General features: G+C 45.7%; 1 non-coding gene across 1 annotated transcript; it reads right to left on the bottom strand.

Moving 5' to 3' along the window:
• Positions 1–18,414: 18,414 nt before the first annotated feature.
• Trnag-ccc lies at positions 18,415–18,485 on the bottom strand. Its single transcript has one exon. It is a non-coding gene; the product is annotated as a tRNA-Gly (tRNA).
• Between the last annotated feature and the right edge of the window lie 349 nt (positions 18,486–18,834).

Below are 18,834 nucleotides of genomic sequence, written 5' to 3'. Positions count from 1 at the left end.
GGCTGCTCGGCAACGCGAGTGAACTTAAATTTTGGATTCGGACGGCGCGTGTATCAGACGGCGCGTGTATGAGAGCACCTGTGCAACATGATTTTCGTCCAGCGGATGTCCCTGATACGGGTCACATGTCGGCCAGACTCCCATTTCCGTCAGCTTTCTTGCCTTGTCCAAAACGTGCTTTGTGGCTTCGGGGATATGTTTGAAAACATCTTTTTTTTGAAATCTGAGGCGGCAAGAGGGGGCGGGTAGCGCTCTTACTGTGACGTGCACTTCAGATAGGGAGCTGGCAAATTTCCTGTCCATCCTGTGCACGAGGAACATGGCTCATGCTCCAGAATATCAATGGGCTCTTCGTAGACATCATTCAGCTTGCGACCGATTTTCGCTCTGAATTTCTCGGTAGCCTCAGTCTGTTTTCGCTTTATGTAGGCTTTCTGAATTTGAGGGCTTATGCTGGAAGGAAGTTTAAAAGGCGCGACACTTACTTCAGCAGCGTCGATCGCCTCAGTGACTCCTTGAACCAGGGATTCCTCGGCATTGAATGATGTGTCCGCTGGCCCCAGGGACGGCGACGACGAGGTCGATGACGGTGCTTTTTGTTCACGCTGAAGTTCTTCAATTGCTGTGTAGAACATTTTGAAGCAGTTATTGTAGAGGACGTCACCGGAACCAGCGCTCTCAGCCGGGACCACCCGCTTAAAACCCCTTTAAGCGGGTGGTCCCGGTTTTTTTTGCGGTTTCCACGTCTTTTGCGGTTCGAGCAAGCCAGCGGGCACGGAGAGAGTGACTAAATATCAGATCGTCGTATTTTACCGGACGGCGCGGAAACCTCCTCCACCTAAGGGGGCAACCCGCGGTGCCGAAAGCGCGCGATATGTGACGTTTTTGGTTCTGGCCTTACTACTGGTCTGAGCCGCTAAAAGCTTCTTTTTAGTCGAAATACAAAATATAAGTGGTGCGAGCCGTTTCAATTATTTATAAAAGTAGTTTTTGTTCAGTTTCTTGGATCAGGAAAGAAACAAATGCAGTTTAAAAAGTACGGGAACAACAAATGACCCGTCGAAATACCCGCCACCAAGCGGTGGAGAAGGCGGCGCATACTAGAAAGGTGTAGTAGGATCAGGCCAGGCACGTATAGCCAGGGGGGGGGGGGGCACGTACCCAGCAAAATTTTTCATTATGCTGGGAGCTCCTCTCCCCCCTCATACAGCATTTTGTCATGAACGGGCCTGCCCCCCCCCCCCCCCCCCCCCCCCCCCCCACCCCCTCCCCTCCCTCCCCGAAACCAAACCCTGGCTACGTGCCTGCATCAGGCACCGACGTGCGGCGAGCGTGGAAAGGTCCCGGATGTACGCAGCGGCGCTGCGGTCGTATGGCCTGGAGGATCCGATCGGTTCCTAGCTTTCCGAAGGCCTTCGACGAGCAGGTTTGGCTTGCGGTTTGGCCTTTTGGCGGTATGGCAGCGCGAAGTGGCTCCCGTTCTGAACTGATCTATACCCCGTGTTTGCTGTCGTTTGTGGCCAATGAAGTGTCATGCCGAATTAGTGTTTAATCGCGCAGCAATTGCAATGCCTGCCAGCCGTCTTGGCTGCCCGCTTCATGCAGCCTATCCAGGGCATGCTTTACTGGCGCCCTCTCGAGCCGTCGACACGGAGTGCGGTAGCCGTGAGCGCTCGCTGAGCTCACTACCCCTCTTCTAGTTCATACGACCACTCAAGCGACCAAGGACGTCATGAGGGAGGTTGTTTTTTTGCTTATTTTTGTAATCTTAATTTGCCTACAACTTTTAAAATAAAGCGAATTTGGAGAAAAATATCATTAAGTTACTACGTTCAGTGCGCTCAGGTTGGGTGCAAATTAAAAACCAGTAAAAATGTCCTTGCAGGGCCCCTTTAATGTGGCTCAGCTCGGAACTTTTGCTTACATGGCGCCCACCAAGAATTGGGCGTTCGTGCCTCTGGGAATAATCGGCGCAAGGCAGTCGGTCCGCGCTGAACTTGTCACTCAAGGTGCAAACGCTATTGCCTTTCTGAGAACAGAAGAGCAATTTCTATGCACACCTACTTCGGCGAACACCGGGCGAGGATGAGCAGTCTCTCCCTGTCGCGATTACCCAGATCGAAGCACGACAAGGATACCCGATAAATATAGCGTGTTTGTAAAGGGGAGACGAAAGGAGTTCTATAGGGACCACCAGCTGGTGCGAATTCATCATTTCAGCGAAAGGAACAGTGTTGAAAAACGCTTATCGCTGGGCTGACCTCTAAGTCGAAGTCACTGGTTTTTCGACTCCGTTGATTGCAGAAGCGATTGCCGAACTTGATATGTGTCGCGTATAGGCGAGTCGCCGAAGAACTGTATTAGAATAGACCGGAAACTCACGTACTGGCCAAAGTGCGCGCGCTAGCTGTTTGGAAACAGTTCGCGCGACGGGACTCTGCCGCGTCAAGTCGCTCGCAGCTCGTCTAACTACTTTATGTTCTTTTTAAAAAAAAAAAAAAAAAAAAAAACGTAAACAAAAACAAAAATATATCTTCGAAATCGAGAGGCGCACAATGATGATAAGGTTGCTGTATTTTAGTCAGGTGAGCACAAGATGTCACACGATTGCGGCTCAAATAGAGGACATACAACCGAAATACATTTCTAGATTGTTTTTTCTTATGGTCGACTACTATATCTAGAATATTTAAAAAAATAAAGAATTACAAAAAGTTTTTTTTAGAGAATTGACTTCAAACTTTTAACATTTGTTATTTCTCACATTTACCTGAAGGTGGCGGAGCGGCTAGTCAACAGATCATAATGATATTATTATATCTATAATGGGCTTGCTTTGGGCTTTCTGTCAAAGTTGACCAAAAATCGGCCTAAGCGACGAGTTTGACTTTTGTTTTAGAAAACCATAAAATTCCTGGAAATATTTGAATAAATCAAGGTATCTTTTTATAATACTTATTAAATGAGGGGGAAAAGTTAAAAGCGCGGAGGAAACAAATTTGCGCCAGCAGAGGGTGTCAAACACGCGACCTGCGACAGCAGGCAAAAATACTAGTTTCTGCCACTGCGGCTTCTACGCTTCGTAACTCGAGAGCGAAAAATCTGGGGAACATGCGGTTTTCGCCCTCCTTCATTTGAGAAATGCCCCCAAAACATATTTTTTGGTCAAAATTAAATATTAGATTCTTTTAGCCTGCCCGATTTAAGATGAAACCACCTATATATACCGGGTGTTTTTGCGAAGACTTTCAAAAATCCTAAAAATTAGGGCGATTGAAAAAAGAAGAAACTCTCTTCGGGGACAAACTACCAGCCACGGCGGACGTCAGGAATTGCCAAACACCTACTAATTAGCCAGATAATTAATTAAAACTTGTTAATTAACTTTTTAATTAGTGGAAATAGACATATGATTCCAATTAGAAAGTGGCTGAGCGTTATCGAAAACCACTAAATCAGTCATTTTCAGAAAGACTTTAAGTGCTTGAGAAGAGTAGTAGCGCACTAAAATTACCACTCGTGGTGCAGGTACAAGGCTGGGGCTAGATAAGAGGCGGAAAAATCGCGCGGGCGCCTTACCGCAACTGCTAGCCTTGTACCTGCTCCACGAGTGGTAACTTTAGTGCGCTACTACTCGTCTCACGCGCTCCAAGTCTTTCTGGTAGTTTGTTCCCGAAGAGAGGTTTTTTCATTTTTTTTTTTCAATCGCCCTAATTTTTAGGATTTCTGAAAGTCTTCGCAAAAACACCCGGTATATATATATATATATATATATATATATATATATATATATATATATATATATATATATATATATATATATATATATATATATATATATATATCGGCGGTTTCGTTTGGATTCAGGCAACGAGGTGCAGTCGTATTTTTTATTTTGCTTCAAATTTTTATATTTCGTGGCGCATGTTCCATGAAGAACAATCCTTTTTATTGTAATTTCCTGACATGTTTAATTTCTGAGAAAAAAAAAATTCAAAGAAGCGGGAAAGAACGACGAGGTTTTGACGATTGTCGTGTGTGGCGTTTTTGAATCAGTCTCAATCTCAAAGTATTCAAAATAGAGCGTCTATATTTTTTTATTGTGATATATATGCAAGTAGGTAAAAGGATATTATAACTACTAATTATTATTCGTCGCTCCAATTTTTGTACAAATCACCAAACTTGCCTCCGCGAACAACTGTGACCTAAACTGCGGATTTTTTTTTTTTAGTCGACTATGTTTAGTATTGCTTTTAAAATAATACCACGTGTAGAACCTTTCATTGCCTTCCATAGTAAACAATGTTTGTGTCTTTATCATGTACGAGTACTGAGAAATAAACTATGAAACAGAGGAGGTTTTCACTTTTTGTTCAATTTCAGCATTCAAGGTAGGTTGAGACTTTGTTTGGTCAAAAATTCTGTTTTTGAATATTGCTTTTTTTTTTTTTTTGATAGCCTCTTTCTTTAGCTTTCAAACCATATATAACTTGTGGGGATTAGTAATGCGGAAAATACTTCTTGATGCCTTCTTTCATGTTCTGTGTAAGCAAAAAAGTGGGCGTGGTCTCACGAAAGCTCCACAAATGTTTCATTTCACACGGAAACACGGCTCAAACACGCGACCTGCGACCTGCCTTCGCAGGTCGCGTGTTTGACACTCTCTGCTTGCGCTAATTTGTTTCCTCCACGCTTTTAACTTTTTCCCCTCATTTAATAGGTACTATAAAAATACTTTGATTTATTCAAATATTTTCAGGAATTTTATTTTTTTCTAGACAAAAAGTGTAACTCGTCGTTTAGGTCGATTTTTGGTCAACTTCGACAGGTCCTTACTTTGTCTGTACTTTAGGTAAATTCTCTTTCTTTAGCTCTATATAGAAAGACCAAAGCAAGCCCATTATAGATGTAATAATACCATTAGATCTGTTGACTAGCCGCTCTGCCACCTTCCGGTAAACGTTGTGAGAAATAACAAATGTGGAATGTTTGAAATTGAATTCCTAAAAAAAAGAAGAAAAACATTTTTTTTACATTTAAAAAAAAATTGTTTTGGATATAGTAGTCGACTATAAGAAGAAAAAAAAAAAACAATCTAGAACTGTAGTGTTTTGGTTGTATGTCCTCTATTTGAGCCGCAATCGTGTGACATCTTGTGCTCATTTGACTAAAATATCTTATCACTGTGCGCCTTTCGATTTCGAAAAAAATATTTTTATTTTTGTTTTACGTTTTTTAAAAAAAGAACATGACGAGCTTCGAGCGACTTGACGCGGCAGAGCCCGCCTATCCGGTGCTCATGCACGAGGAAACGGGTGGGGATTGGGTTGTCTGGGTTGTGCGGCGCGGGCTTGGCTCCGGGTAACTCTGTTGGCCACACGACCACTCGATTGGCCAGAAAAGAGCTTCTTGCGTTGCACGAACTGCTCGTACCATCATACAAAAGACAGCCTGCAAACACAAATCACCGCAATGCGGAGGGCAAGTTCGTCTGCTTCTCGCGCAGGGGGTAGCGGTGACGTCAGAACGCCGAGCCCTGATTGGCTGATGGGGCCCCCCTATCTGAGCGTCGTGTGCTCCTTTGCAACGTCGTCTGCTCGCAACGTCGTCTGCGTCTGTCTTACCTTCCCTGCTACTTTCGGAAGTGCAGAGGCTAGATTCACGAAACGATCTTACGCCAAAAATGTGCGTAAGACAAAACGTGATAGCAAATTCGTATTCACGAAACGAAATTTTCGTAAGTTTTGCGCAGGTTACGACGAAATCCTACGACAGCTCCAAAGCTGTCTTACGCACTTCTTACGAACAAATCAGCATGGCCGACAGCGTCGCGGTCGCGACGACCCACGGACGTTTATTTTTTTACGTGCGCTTCTCACGCGTCCCGACTTCAAGCAGCAAGAAAAAAGTAAAAAGTACTTGCAACAGACCACGACGAACAAGAACGCTGGATCCACAAACACCCGGGATAAGCTCCAACGGCCACGATTCCACCGAACGCGACCAAGCGAGCACGGCAGTTAGGCCTAGCAGGCACTCCGTGACTCGGCGACCGTCTGCCCACGACCGGCTGGCGTGCTGAATAGAATATGCCCGCGCGACCCTTGTGAACCCTTCCCGTATTATACTTTGATCGCTGACCTAAGTTTTAGATTAAGAGGTCAATTTCTTCCTCTTGTTATGTCCTTGTTTCCCGAGGCAACGGTGACTCTCGCCGGTGAAAAAGCGGTGAATCTCCGACAGACGCAGGAAACGTAAAGCAGCCATCGCTTTGACTAGCAGACGTAAAGCAGACGACGTTAACTGCGCCAACCCGCCGACGCCGTTAAAGAATGAGGGGTCTCGCCGCACACGAAAGGAGGGAAAAAGTATTTGGGAGGGAACTTGCGTACACTAACACGCTCACTCTCGGTTCTTCAAACAAACCTCGGCGCCTCGGGACACCTCGCCAGTGAGTCCTTTGACTTCCCTCCTTGATGCACGTCTGCTAGTTGTTAGACAAAAACAACGTACCGCTCGAGTTATTTCGTCTGCCCTCTCTGAAAGGTGAAGTCGAGCTCGCTCGTAATTTCCGAAAGTCGCAGGAATGGTAAGACAGACGCAGACGACGTTGCGAGCAGACGACGTTACAAAGGAGCAGACGACACTCAGATAGGGGGGTCGCGATCAGCCAATCAGGGCTCGGCGTTCTGACGTCACCGCTACTTCCTTTCTCATGCGCAGAAGACGAAAATGAGCCCACTTGCGAGGCGTATACCCGTGGTTCGGATGCCGCGTGCCAAGTTTCCTCCTCGAACGCATTGCCATGCGGCATTCGAAGCGCGGCGGTGACTGTCTGTTTGCATGCTGTCTTTTGTACGATGGATGAACAGTGTGAGCTCGGCCATCGCGAAGAGCTCCGACTCCGACGAAATGGGGCTGCGCTTGGTAAAACTAAGTGTTCACCCATACAAATGTTCATCAACAAGTTTTGGGAAATTTTCGGTGGGAACATGGCGTGGGGCAATGTCGTGGGAGAATGTCGTATTATGCATTTGCAATCAGGACAACATCCGTGTTCCGATCATCTTGGCAGCCAACGAAGGGAGCGCTTTTGTTCCCTGACGACTATTCAATACATTGTTTTTTTTTATTACAAACACATTCTTTTTTTACCTTCGCCCTGCAGGGGTCCGGAACAAAGGCCTTCCCTGCAGTTACGAGACGTGAGCCCAGACCACGAATTAAGCGTCGTTTTGAAACTTTGTTTGGCGCATCCAGAATGGTGACGCCAATTCCCTTTTGGGATTTGAGACGAGGACGGCCATTGTCGTTCCTCGAACGTCTCCTGGATTGGCCGAGCAGTCATGCACGTACAGCTCATCCCGCATACTCGAGACACGCTGCACACACTTTTGGTGGACATCCGAGTGCCAACATGTCTGCAGACCGCAAGACCAATGGGACGGCTTTTCTGCAGGCAGTGTGAATACGCCGGTAACGTCGATATTTGCCGCTAGCTTCCCGCGCTGAAAGCGCTCGATTATCGGCTGGTCATGCGCCGCACGGATGATGGCATCGGACCGCGGCCGTAGGTCTGGCTCGGTGTCGGTGGCAGGACGCCCCACGACCACGGCCGATCATGCAGCTCCGCTTTTTTTTACTTTCTTTTTCACTTTTTGTGCCTTTTTGCTACAAGGGCGAACCGAACGTGCTTCCGAACGGCCCATGTTCGGCGACGGCCAAGAACGGAGACACGACTCCTGCCGGTTACGTTCCAAACAAACCAAGGAACGCCTTTTTTTTTTTTTTTTTTGCGGGTCGTCAGGGCACAGTCACGTGACCAAAGTGATCACGTGACCACATACGTACGTCATCCAATTTAGCGGGAAAACCGTTAAATTGGCAACACTGAGCCTCATTGAAAACCCTTAAATCAGTCATCTTAGGACGACTGCAAGCACGGGGAGCGCTGAAGTTGCCACTCATGCAGCAAACGCAAAACCAACGATGGGGGAAAAAAAAAATCGAGGCCACTTTGAGAACTGGAAGGGGGGGGGGGGGGGGGGGGCAAACGCCCCCCTTGCCCCCCCTCCCGGTTGGTACGCCCTACACGTCTTGCACCCGCCAGATCTTTATTTTACTTGACATAAACCCCGAGACTGCAGGGGAAAACGACACTAAAAGGTTTTTTTAATGGCAAACCACTAACTGAGACCTTTTGGTGTTTATGTCGTTTTTTACCTGGAGTTTCGGGCTTTATGTCGAGTGCAATTTAAAGCAGCTCGTTGGCGCCCTTATATTCACAGCTTTGTTTATTCATTTTTCTTTTAATTCCCGCGCCTTAAATTTTGTCTACTAGCTTTTTTATTTATTTTTATATTTTTTTTTTTTCATGGTATGCGCACTCGCATTTGTCATTTCACCTCGGCGACCCTCCCGCCAAATCCGCTCATATTTATATCAAATTTTGACCCGGGATTCCCGTTTTTCTCACTCTCCTTTTTCTTTTTTTTCTTCGTCATCGTTTAAACGTGTAGATCTGGTGGCGCCGCAGCAATCGAACACTTTTCTGATAACCTGCTTATTCTGTACAGAGTATTCCTTATGATTAATGTTTTTTTTTTCTCTCATTTATTTTTATTCTCCCCACGCGCTTTCCAGTTTCCATTCCTGAACGCCATCTATATCCATTTAGAGGTACACATACACACGCCTCTTTTTCTTTTTTTCTTTTTTTAAATTTCGTTAACACATTCGTCATCATTTCGGAGTGCTCAGAAACGTGTTCAGAGAGTCTTTTTTTTTTTTTTAGTATTTTCTTTGTATTTGGTGGATACGTTTACTATGATACACGTGGAATGCACGCGTTATCTAATTCCTGGCTCGCACAGTGCCTGTTATATATATATATATATATGTGTGTTTCGCCGTTATCTTTCCTATACTCGCTGAATTCTGCCGTGCCTCGGCAGGAATTTTGTTTGGTTATCGAGGCGATCCGGGAATCGCTCGCTTCTGCCGCCGTGGATGTTTGACGCGAACATCTTTTCGGTCGCACTTTTTGTGTTTTTCTGTAAATGGCTCCTCTCGAAACAGTCCTTGTATATATCATAGACATGCATACTAGAAAGAAAATATTGTAAGCCGATGCGCTGCTGCGCACTGCCATGTTGAGGCTGAAGCACACCAATGAACTGCGCCCGTACCGTTCGTTTTTTTGTTGATTTTGGCATATTCGTGTTTTTTTCGCAAAAAAGAAAGAAGTTCTATTTTGCGAAAAGTTACATCCGCTCCACGCGCGTTACTAAATCGCCCCTGGGCGAGCGCGTCCTGATGCGTTGAAGAGGGTTCACGCGTGATCACAGTAAAGCGGAATCGTGATTCGCGTGTATGCCATCGTATTGCATACTCCCAAGGTTTCTTGAACTCCTCGCAATCTTCTGTGCAGAGTAGACACGTTTATTTCGCCTCTCCCATGGGTGTGCGGTATGAAATGCATAATAATAATGGGACCGTATTATACTCGCAAGGACTATATGTCTCTCGTCGCAATGGTTGTAAGCATAATACTGCGTTTGTCATAGTATTACACGCGAGGATTGTAAGCATGATACTGCGTCTGTCATTGTTACCTCCTGGGAACTGCTCAAAGAGAGCCTCCGACGGACGTTTTCGAGTCAACATGGACGGGAGAGAGCCGAAGACCTGCTTCGGTCGAGAACCCAAGGCCCGAATGAGAGCGTCACTAGCTTCGTGGAAGGTGTCTTGCACCTGAGTTCCCGCGCCGACCCTCAGGCCAGATACGAAAAGAAGCTACAAGTCCTCATACGCGGCGTAAGGCCTCGTCCGTAACCCCCCGACCACGGTTGACGGATTTGTCACCGAGGCAACGAACCTGCAGTGGAGCGAGCAGATGCCACCGACGCGGCCACGCCTCAACACTCGGACTGCTGCACGCCGAGCTCAGCGCTGGAAGCGACAACCTTCGCCACATCATGCGACAAGTCGTTCGAGAGGAGCTCCGAAAGCTGCTGCCTGGCGCTGGCCGTCCAGCATCTCTCTCCATCGTCGACACTGTTATCGAAGAGCTCCAACGGCCACTCCAGCTACAAGGTCGATAGTTTTCCTCAATGGACTCCAAGAGTGGCAGATAGAAGTTGACGAACGGAGATGGCGAGAAGACATCCTCGGGTACCCCGGACGGAGGAATTGAAACTTTGAAAGGAATGGCCTTGGGGTCTATGCACAGCACCGGCAACATTCCAGCGCGGGGTATGCAACATTTTAGCGCTCCATCAAAAACGCCGGGGAGACATCAGGCGGCGCTGCCTGAATCCCCGACTGATGACGTTTGTCTCAGCTGAGCCGCCAGCGGCACGTTGGATGGTCTCGCCTCAGCGCTACGCTCAATTGCACTTCCTCCCTTTGCGTGCCTGTTCCAATTTCGTGAAGTTCCCCGATCGTCTGATCCGACTTCCTGGACGTGCCTACCTCGTGTCCCGCCTGGAGGCGCATGGCGGTGGTCGATGGTCATTGCGCGCAGACTGCCTCGTGATGTGGGACCATGCCGGCCCTACTCCCTTCATGCTGGCTAGACAAGTTTTCTCTACCATGGACCGATCAATTCGCTAGCCGAGTTTGGTAGCGCATCGCAGCTTGGAGCGCCTGGAATCCAGGGGTCGTTCCTATCTTTGATCCAGACCTTACCCTACTCCAAATAATCTATTTCAATTACTTTTGGTAGTCATTCGGTACCTTGCAAGTAGATTGGATTCAAAGAATTATCTTAATTACTCTTCTCACTCGTACACATGATCTCAAATACATTTTTCAGCGTTCCAAAACCTTTATCGCTCGAATATTTTATGGGAATAGGGATAGACACACCCCGGCGCAAAGCTGAACCGATTGCAAATTTATTTGGAGCGGAAACAAGCGATTACAAGAGCAAAAAACACACACAAGAAAGAAACAGGACCAAGAATGCAGATTAAAATTGAAAACAACAAATATAATGAAATGAAACAAGACACCAAAAGAAGACGAGTTTTTTGTTCTATTTCTATCATTCAAAGTAATTGAATTATCATTTCGAAGTATTTGTATTATACCGAAGATTTGTTGCAGGTGAAGTAATACTCTTGTCGAGTATCTTGTCCAACTCTGGTTCGATCCCTGTCCGTCTCTGCCTGGATGAGCATCGCGTGGTTCGATCCCTGTCCGTTTCTGCCTGTATGAGCATCGCGCCGGCGTAGGGTAATGCAGTCACTATACTGCCTGATGCACGTCAAGAGACCTCGGAGCCTATATTCACTAACGCAGTTTCTCATCTACAGCATGAAAAATGTCTCTTTTTGTCCCCTGGAAAAGCTTTTATTCTTTCTTTCTTTGTGCATTGTCTACAACGCACTCTCCGTATATGTTTTTTTTTTTTTGTATTTTATTTATTTTTAATGCGTAGCATTTCTAGGGCCAGCTCTTAGGGCTTTCGCTTCCTCGGATCTAGCCTCGTTGACGTCCCAGCGGAACTCTCACCAAAGGCGGTCTAAATGCCTAGCAATTAGATGGGATATGTCAACGTACAGCATGACGCCAGCTGACGCCATAACTTCATGTCGTGATTTCACGTGAAATCAACTCTCGCAGAGGCCCAATGAATGTTGCGCCTTTGGAGAAGGCCAGAGGCCAATTTTTTTTGTTTAATAAAATGTACATTTTTTCACATTTATTTTCCCACCCTTTTATAATCGCACGTGACGGTATACCGGGCTAATTTAAGTCTAAAAAAAAAAGTACTCTGCCAAGAAATTGACGGCGGCGCATTAAGATCCCCGGAAGGTTGCAAAGTTGAATGGTCTTCGCTGCATGGACACGCACACGGTGTCCGACACGAGATACAAAAGAAAAGAAGGGGAAAAAAAAGGGGAGACAAATGTGGACGTGTCGGCGAGTCCAGATATGCGTCGGGGTCAGCGTCCGGCACGAGCGGTCGAGCGCACTGCGTCCGGAATGCGGCGTCTCGCAGAAAGAGAGGTATACATTAGGGCGAGCAGGGACGCGTTGTTTCTGTCGGGTCATCGCTGCTGCAGTGGCCGCTTCCTGCGGAATGCGCACGGGCGTCGTCTGCCCCTCACCAACCGACAATCGAAGAACGAGCGTTCCTCACCAACCGATAAGGCCTCCTTGCTCACTCTGGTGGGCAAGTTGGATCTTTATCAGGCGAAGCTCACCGAATCAAACCTTGGGCTGGGTCAGGTACTGAAGCGGCCCAACTAATCGGGCGTCGAGCCCGCGGATTCATCATCACCATCGAGGTTCTTTTCGAGAGCCACACGGAAGCAACATGATCCGCTACAATTACGTAACATTGTCCATCAACAAGCGTCGTACGTTGCAACAGGTCCCGTTGTCAAAAACAAAGACTCGACAAAAAGAAAAAAAAAAATAAATAAAAGCCAAGCATACATCGGCGGTTTTTCGCGATCCTTTGAACTGCTCGAGCAGCAGGCGTCCCCCTTTACTGAACAAAGCGCCAGGACCATTTGCGAGGTTATTATGTCGGAATGTTGCCGCTTTAAGACAATGGGCAGCACGCGCCCGTCGCCGCACGTGACTGCTTCACGGCACGTCGACTCTGCAAAGGGTACATCGCGCTTGGACGACGCGGGTGTGAGCGGACAGCGGCCGACCATGGAGACCAGTTGGTGTGTGCGGCGACCACCCGGGGTGTTGTCCGTCCGCCTGTCGTTGAGGTCCTTGAAGCCGACCGTCCGATGAGTCGCCTGTTCTGTTGTTGATTGTTACGACTGCGTGCAGTGTGTTGAAGCCTCACTTGACCGACGGACACGAGGGGATCTTTTAGCAAAGAGCGGGACTCGATGAAATGCTGCGATGAAGGCGCACACACACTCCGCGTTCTTCCATGTTCATGGCCATCGTGTGAAACGCTGCACTTTTACATTGTTCGGGAGCTGTCTTATTGCACTGGTGATATATCTTCTGCTTTTCTTTTATGGGCATAAACGAGGGAACCGCAGAATTTGGCCCGTGGATTTGCCGGCTGGTTGGTTCTTAGGGACTTCCCTTTTGTGCCGCGTGTACGCGTATATATGTCTCGTTTTACGCCTTTGCGCAAGAACAGGCGCTTGGCTCGTACACTTATACAATGTGTTGATGCGAGCAAACATATATTTATTTTAGAAATAGTAATCGAAATATCACAGTAGAGAAAGCATTTTAAAAACGAGCGATGAAATGAGGACAATAAAAATATGTCGACCAGAGTTGAATTCCGTCTTTTGATAGAAGGGCAAGACAAAACGGTCCCATGAGTTTGTTTTTAGTTTCTCTGCGTCACACGTCTGTGTGTGTCCGCGCATGTGTTCGTGGGTATATGTGCACGCGCCTACGTCACAGAATGTACAAGAGTGTGTGCTTCCCTGACGAATTATTCCCTTTGGCTGTGTTCCAGTCTGTCTTCGTGGTTGTGACCGACCGCGGTTGTCAAAAATTGCAAAAGGCCGCGCGCAACGAATTATGGGAACGTCCTGTACGCTTCTTGCTTGCAGCCTCTATCACGTGACACTGATGAGGGAGAGAAAGGGTAACGCAGTTCCAAAGTTGCACGCTGTAAAAAGGAGGAAGAGACTGCGTGCTTTATGCTTTTTTTTTTTTTAACTCACAGTCTTGCCAGTGACATCTTTAGATTTGATTTGCTTATAAGTCTACTTTGGGCCCTGACCTGATGTGATAAGAATTAAAATGACACCGCCCCGTCAGCGTGCTGGAATTTTTAATGGAACAAGTACAACATTTTTAATAGGACAAGTACAGAATTTTTAATAGAACAAGTACACTGTCGCTGATGTTGCTAATTTCACCCAGGAATTAACTAAGCTGAACATATGTCTCTAAGAAAACAATCAGTTAATATGACCGTTGTTGCTCTCCTGACGATTTTTACTACAACACTCGAATAAATACTTGTCTTTTTAATGGTGATATTGCTTAAAGGCGAAAATCTGGAGCTCTTATCTTTGGCAGTTGCTCCTGCTGATCGAGAGTTCGCGGAGCGGAGATGCATCCTTCAACGAATAGCTTGCGCTTGCAGCCTAGTAGCGGAATTGTTGTGCATTATACAAAAAGTTGGGAAGTAAAAAATAAAGCGAAACAGAGGGCAAACGAACACAGTTCAGTATAAACTATGTGAATACGTTAAAAGAGCGGAGCTACTTTTCGAGCGAAGAGTAATCGGAAAGATGAGATCACTATGGTGCATGCCATTTCTAGCGCTCGAGTCATGGGAACCGGGACTCGTAGCCGGTTTCTTGCGGGCCGCATACGGCACGCGGGCCGCGTGTTTGAGACCCATGGTCTACACGTACGGGGAGTTACTGATCCAGCGTTCCTGCATAGTTCTTGCCGTCTCTCTCATTTTTCAAGTTGTCCTTCGTTCGTTTGACACGTATATCCCCCACGCTGAAAAGCGCCGACGCCGTGTTCGCGCTAACAGTGTCCGACAGTACACATAAATACAGGTACGAAACCATTTTTGCACCGTTTTTAATGCCACGAATTTGAAAGAAAAACGCCGTAACTGACCAATTATTTTGTCCGCGTGACTGAAAACTGTTCCAATCCAACTACTACGCACGAATAATTCGCGATATTTGCTCTTATAATCAAGGGAGAAAATGCACCCACTTTTTTTTTCATATAAGTCCATTACCGGCTTCTATTTGTGGCAGCACACTAGCGCCATCTGAACTTCTAGATGTGCGTGTGTTACGGGCGCCCCCTGGTCGAGAGAAACAGGAGGCCTCTTGTCCTCTTTTGTGCTTTTGTTAGTAAGTCACCGCAAGTCGACGCCACTATCCGATGGAGTCAATCGAGGCAGATCGTCTCCTCCAGTGAATGCGCCTCGATCCTTTCTTTACGCCGCTAACGACTTCCGTGACGATGAACTTTTGCCGCTGCTTGATTCCAGTGAGCGTGTTTTGAAAGTTGTCCGAGTGTCCAAGTTGATCGCCCGAATCTCCGATAACACGACTGCCTTTACCCTTCTTCGTTCGGTCGTCTAGTGACTTTGCAGGGAATCCCGCATAAGGGCACGTGTCGGTTAGAGGCACTCTTCCGTTAGCTGAAGGAGAGGCTCGTTTGCGTTTCATAAACGCTACTTGTTACGAAATGACAGTGAGGGTAGAAGACCCGTTCCCTCTGGAGTGGTCCTGGGAGGGCCGCTGTGATGCATTTCTGACAGCTGCTTCATTTATAGCCCCGGTCGGCTCGTAAACGACACAAAAGCAGAGATAACGGCGTGGGAATTACGAGTCTCGGGTTTTACTCCGTGATTTTTCTGCCCTCTACGTGATTTTTCTGTACGCTAGTATGAATACGGAAAGCATACAAAACTCGCAGTAATATTTTGTTTGCTTTTATACCATGCCACTATTTTCTAGTTAAAAAATACTTTAGTATTTTTTTCTTTTTTTTTTACTGAGGTAAAAAAATGCTAAACATCTTCCTTTTCATTTTAATAGTTGCCTTACCGGCGGATAGAAGGCGCTAACGCACTCGGCGCCATTAGGTTGCTTCAATTTCATTGGTTTCGGTTTCAACGGGAACGCGGCTATGTTCCTGTTTTACGTTGTTTTTGCTTAATTTTGTAATATGAGTATTTTCCTTGTGCACACTACCAATGGAACAGCGGTATTGAACCACTTTGAGGACTACGAGGTGTATTTTAGCCTGAATTTCGGGCTTTTTTTACCAACTCCTTTGATGTATCTGATTATGGTCGGTTGCGAAACGCCTGACTGATGTACAGGAGAGATTACCATCATCTACGGCCGTACCCGATGATACCAATTTCCAGAAAAACAAACTAATGAAGAGACTAACACGTGAACGTAAAGAAGCATATCGACAGCTTGATTAGCAATGTGCTGAATCGGCCAGAACAGATGAACTCGCTAGTTTACTACACACTGTTTGGTTTTCGTGGGCACCCAACCTTTAATGAAATTCGCAGACTAAAAATGTATCGTGTAATGAGTCAGATAATTGATATAAACAAGTGGTATCGTCTCGACCTCTTTTATTATTATTATTATTATTCAGTACTCGAGCATGTTTTGACAGGCCGAGTTGGAAATTTCTTAAGTTATCAACCTTGCTAAAGTATTCATAAGCAGCATTTCGCGATATTGGCCCTAGAAAATGAATTATTTTTGTATGAACATTTGCTTACTCAAGATGTGATATAAGTGACAGGCCCGTCAAATTAAACCTAGCATTTGTCTTCCGTAAAATTTGCCATATAAAATTAAAGGGCGGAGAAGGAGAAATACCTCAGAAAGTTTGGCTGAATCCTAGCGCTAGGCACCACTTCACGGACCTGTGTGAACAAATATTTATTTGTTTGTACATATTCGCTTTGTAAATTTCGGCGTCGCCAGCCACCAAAAGTAAATCTCTATTCGCCATCGACAATCCTGGACTCAAGTAATTGTTATGCAGACAACTATTTTTTTTCTCAGCGTTTCATATTGCGGATTTCAGATACTGGCAAAAGTTAAAACAGCATCAATTAAAAAAAAAAAAAAAAAAAAAAAAAAAAAAGCGTCGTCATTATAGCGCATGCGCCGAACCCAAACCACGTTTTAGATTTGCAGATATAAACGACGTTATTTCTTTGTACACGCTATCCTAAAACTCGCTACTGCTAAGTTGTGTGTGGCAGTTTCCTACGCGGAAAGTCCCAACCTTTGCGTTAAAATAAACGAAGTGGATGGCACTGGTTATCTGAATATAATCAATATATCACTTAAATGACTGTCGAAATGGGAGCGATCATGGTATATAATTTCGTAAACTTCATAAATAACCGACCAACCGAACGTTTACGTAGCAAAAGGATTGATAATCTCATACACATGTAGGTGTGATGTTATGATCAAACAAATCGCCTGATGTTGACGTACCATTACTTCTAGCTTCAGATAAGATACAAGCAAAACGGTCGTTTTCTATCTCCTCCGCGCGTTTCCTCACATAATTAAGATGAAGTGTTTTCGATATATTATGAATACAAAGAACGATACTTTCAGGAAATACAGATAGCCTACTTACGCTGACTATTCTTGACGCCTTCCGATCCTAGATGCGCGATATAAATATACGCGCTTCTTGCTGAGAATGTTCCGCCACTATTAGTAAACAAACCTCAGTTGTCATAAGGACCTTTCAACCCTTGTGATGTCATAGTCTTTGAGTAGACGTATCGGACTAGAGTTTCCGAAGTAAGGCAAAAAAGCGCGGTGAAACGCGACGAAAAATACGAATACAACGCATCCGCCAAGACGCGGAGGGGAGAGCGGAGCAGCAAGTTGAAGCAACCTAATGGCTGCCGCGTCACGTGATTACAAGATGGCAACGCCCATGCGGAGGAGGATGAAATGGTCTTAGTTGTAAGTTGTAACTCATGAGTGATTTGAGAGTTACCGATATTTTCAACCCGCTTTATCAAAAATCGCCGTTTTTTTTTTATTTTGTTTAATTTTTTTTTTAAATTATTGCTGCCGATCATTCAATTGGCTCAATGCGATCCCCCCCCCCCCCCCCCCCCCCCCCCCCTTTTTTTTTAGTCTTCTCTAGAAGTGATCGAAATCGCACCCACGCTCTCGGAACGGCCAAACGCAGTTTCCGCAGGTGGGCTTCGCTGCAAAGGTTTTCTGTTAAAATGCAGCGGGTAAATTTATTTTGATTGAGAACACTCGTGCTTGGCTACATACTGTATTTTCTTAATTTTGTAACGATGGCAACTGACATTCCTTAGTCCGATCGTCAGCGGTGCAGGGGATGTTCCATTATCCGGTGCGCAAAGCCAGGGCACAAAGGGCGGAAAAAAAGGAACGAGATCTTCATGTAGCCAGACCGGGGTCATATATCTGTTTGTAAAAACAGGCACAGCCCGTCTCCGTTACATCCCGGAAGCACCCGGTACGGGCCGCCAATCCCTGATGTGTCTTGTCGCGTGCGATCAAATAACAATGAAAATGCCTGGTTTTTTTATCGGCAGTGTGTAATCAAAAATGTGTAATATCACAAGCCCCTCTCAAAAAAAAAAAAAAAAACCGGGGAAAACGAACTGAGTTTGCACGAAGCGAAGACAATATTTTACAGAACACAATGTGTTCTGTAAAACACTGGGTGCTAACGCATTGTACGACGCATTGTCCTGTCCTTTACGTGTATTTCAAGTTCAAGCTGGCGCATCACAAATATCTGGAAATATGGGGTTCCTTTAAAAATAATTTTATACTTAAAAAGAAAATAATAAAAAAAAAAAATAAAAATAAAAGAAAGCGTGACTAATACAAAAAAAAAAAAAAAACTAATTACAGAAAAAATAAAAAGAAAAAAAAATAGTGCGCCGCCCGGGAATCGAACCCGGGTCGCAAGAATGGGAATCTTGCATGATACCACTACACCAGCGGCGCAAGCCTGAAGGAGTCTGCAAATCGGACGGTACTTATGGACGGCAATGGCGGCTGTTTGGGGCGTTCTCGTTCTGGATAGTTGTTTCTTGCATTCATTTCTACGACTATGCAGCGGTATATTAGAAATCCCCGTGTCTTTTAAATGGTGCGATCAAAGGCGATGCATTCCCAGAAGTTGTGGCAATGGAGCGCCGGATTCAAAATGAAAATGGTGGGACCATTTCCGGCGGTCCTTTCCGCTTCTTTTGCACGGGGTGAAACGAGGAAGGAATATTATTATTATTCCCTAATACTGCATTCTCCTCTCTAGAGACGTGACAGGAGTTGAAAAACGACAAATAAATAAAAG

This window comes from Ixodes scapularis, unplaced genomic scaffold, assembly GCF_016920785.2.
Source record: "Ixodes scapularis isolate PalLabHiFi unplaced genomic scaffold, ASM1692078v2 PGA_scaffold1__304_contigs__length_218370807, whole genome shotgun sequence".
In the NCBI taxonomy this organism is placed as follows: Eukaryota; Metazoa; Arthropoda; class Arachnida; order Ixodida; family Ixodidae; genus Ixodes; species Ixodes scapularis.
Note: the sequence above shows the minus strand (reverse complement) of the source record. Positions and strands in the feature narration are given on the sequence as shown.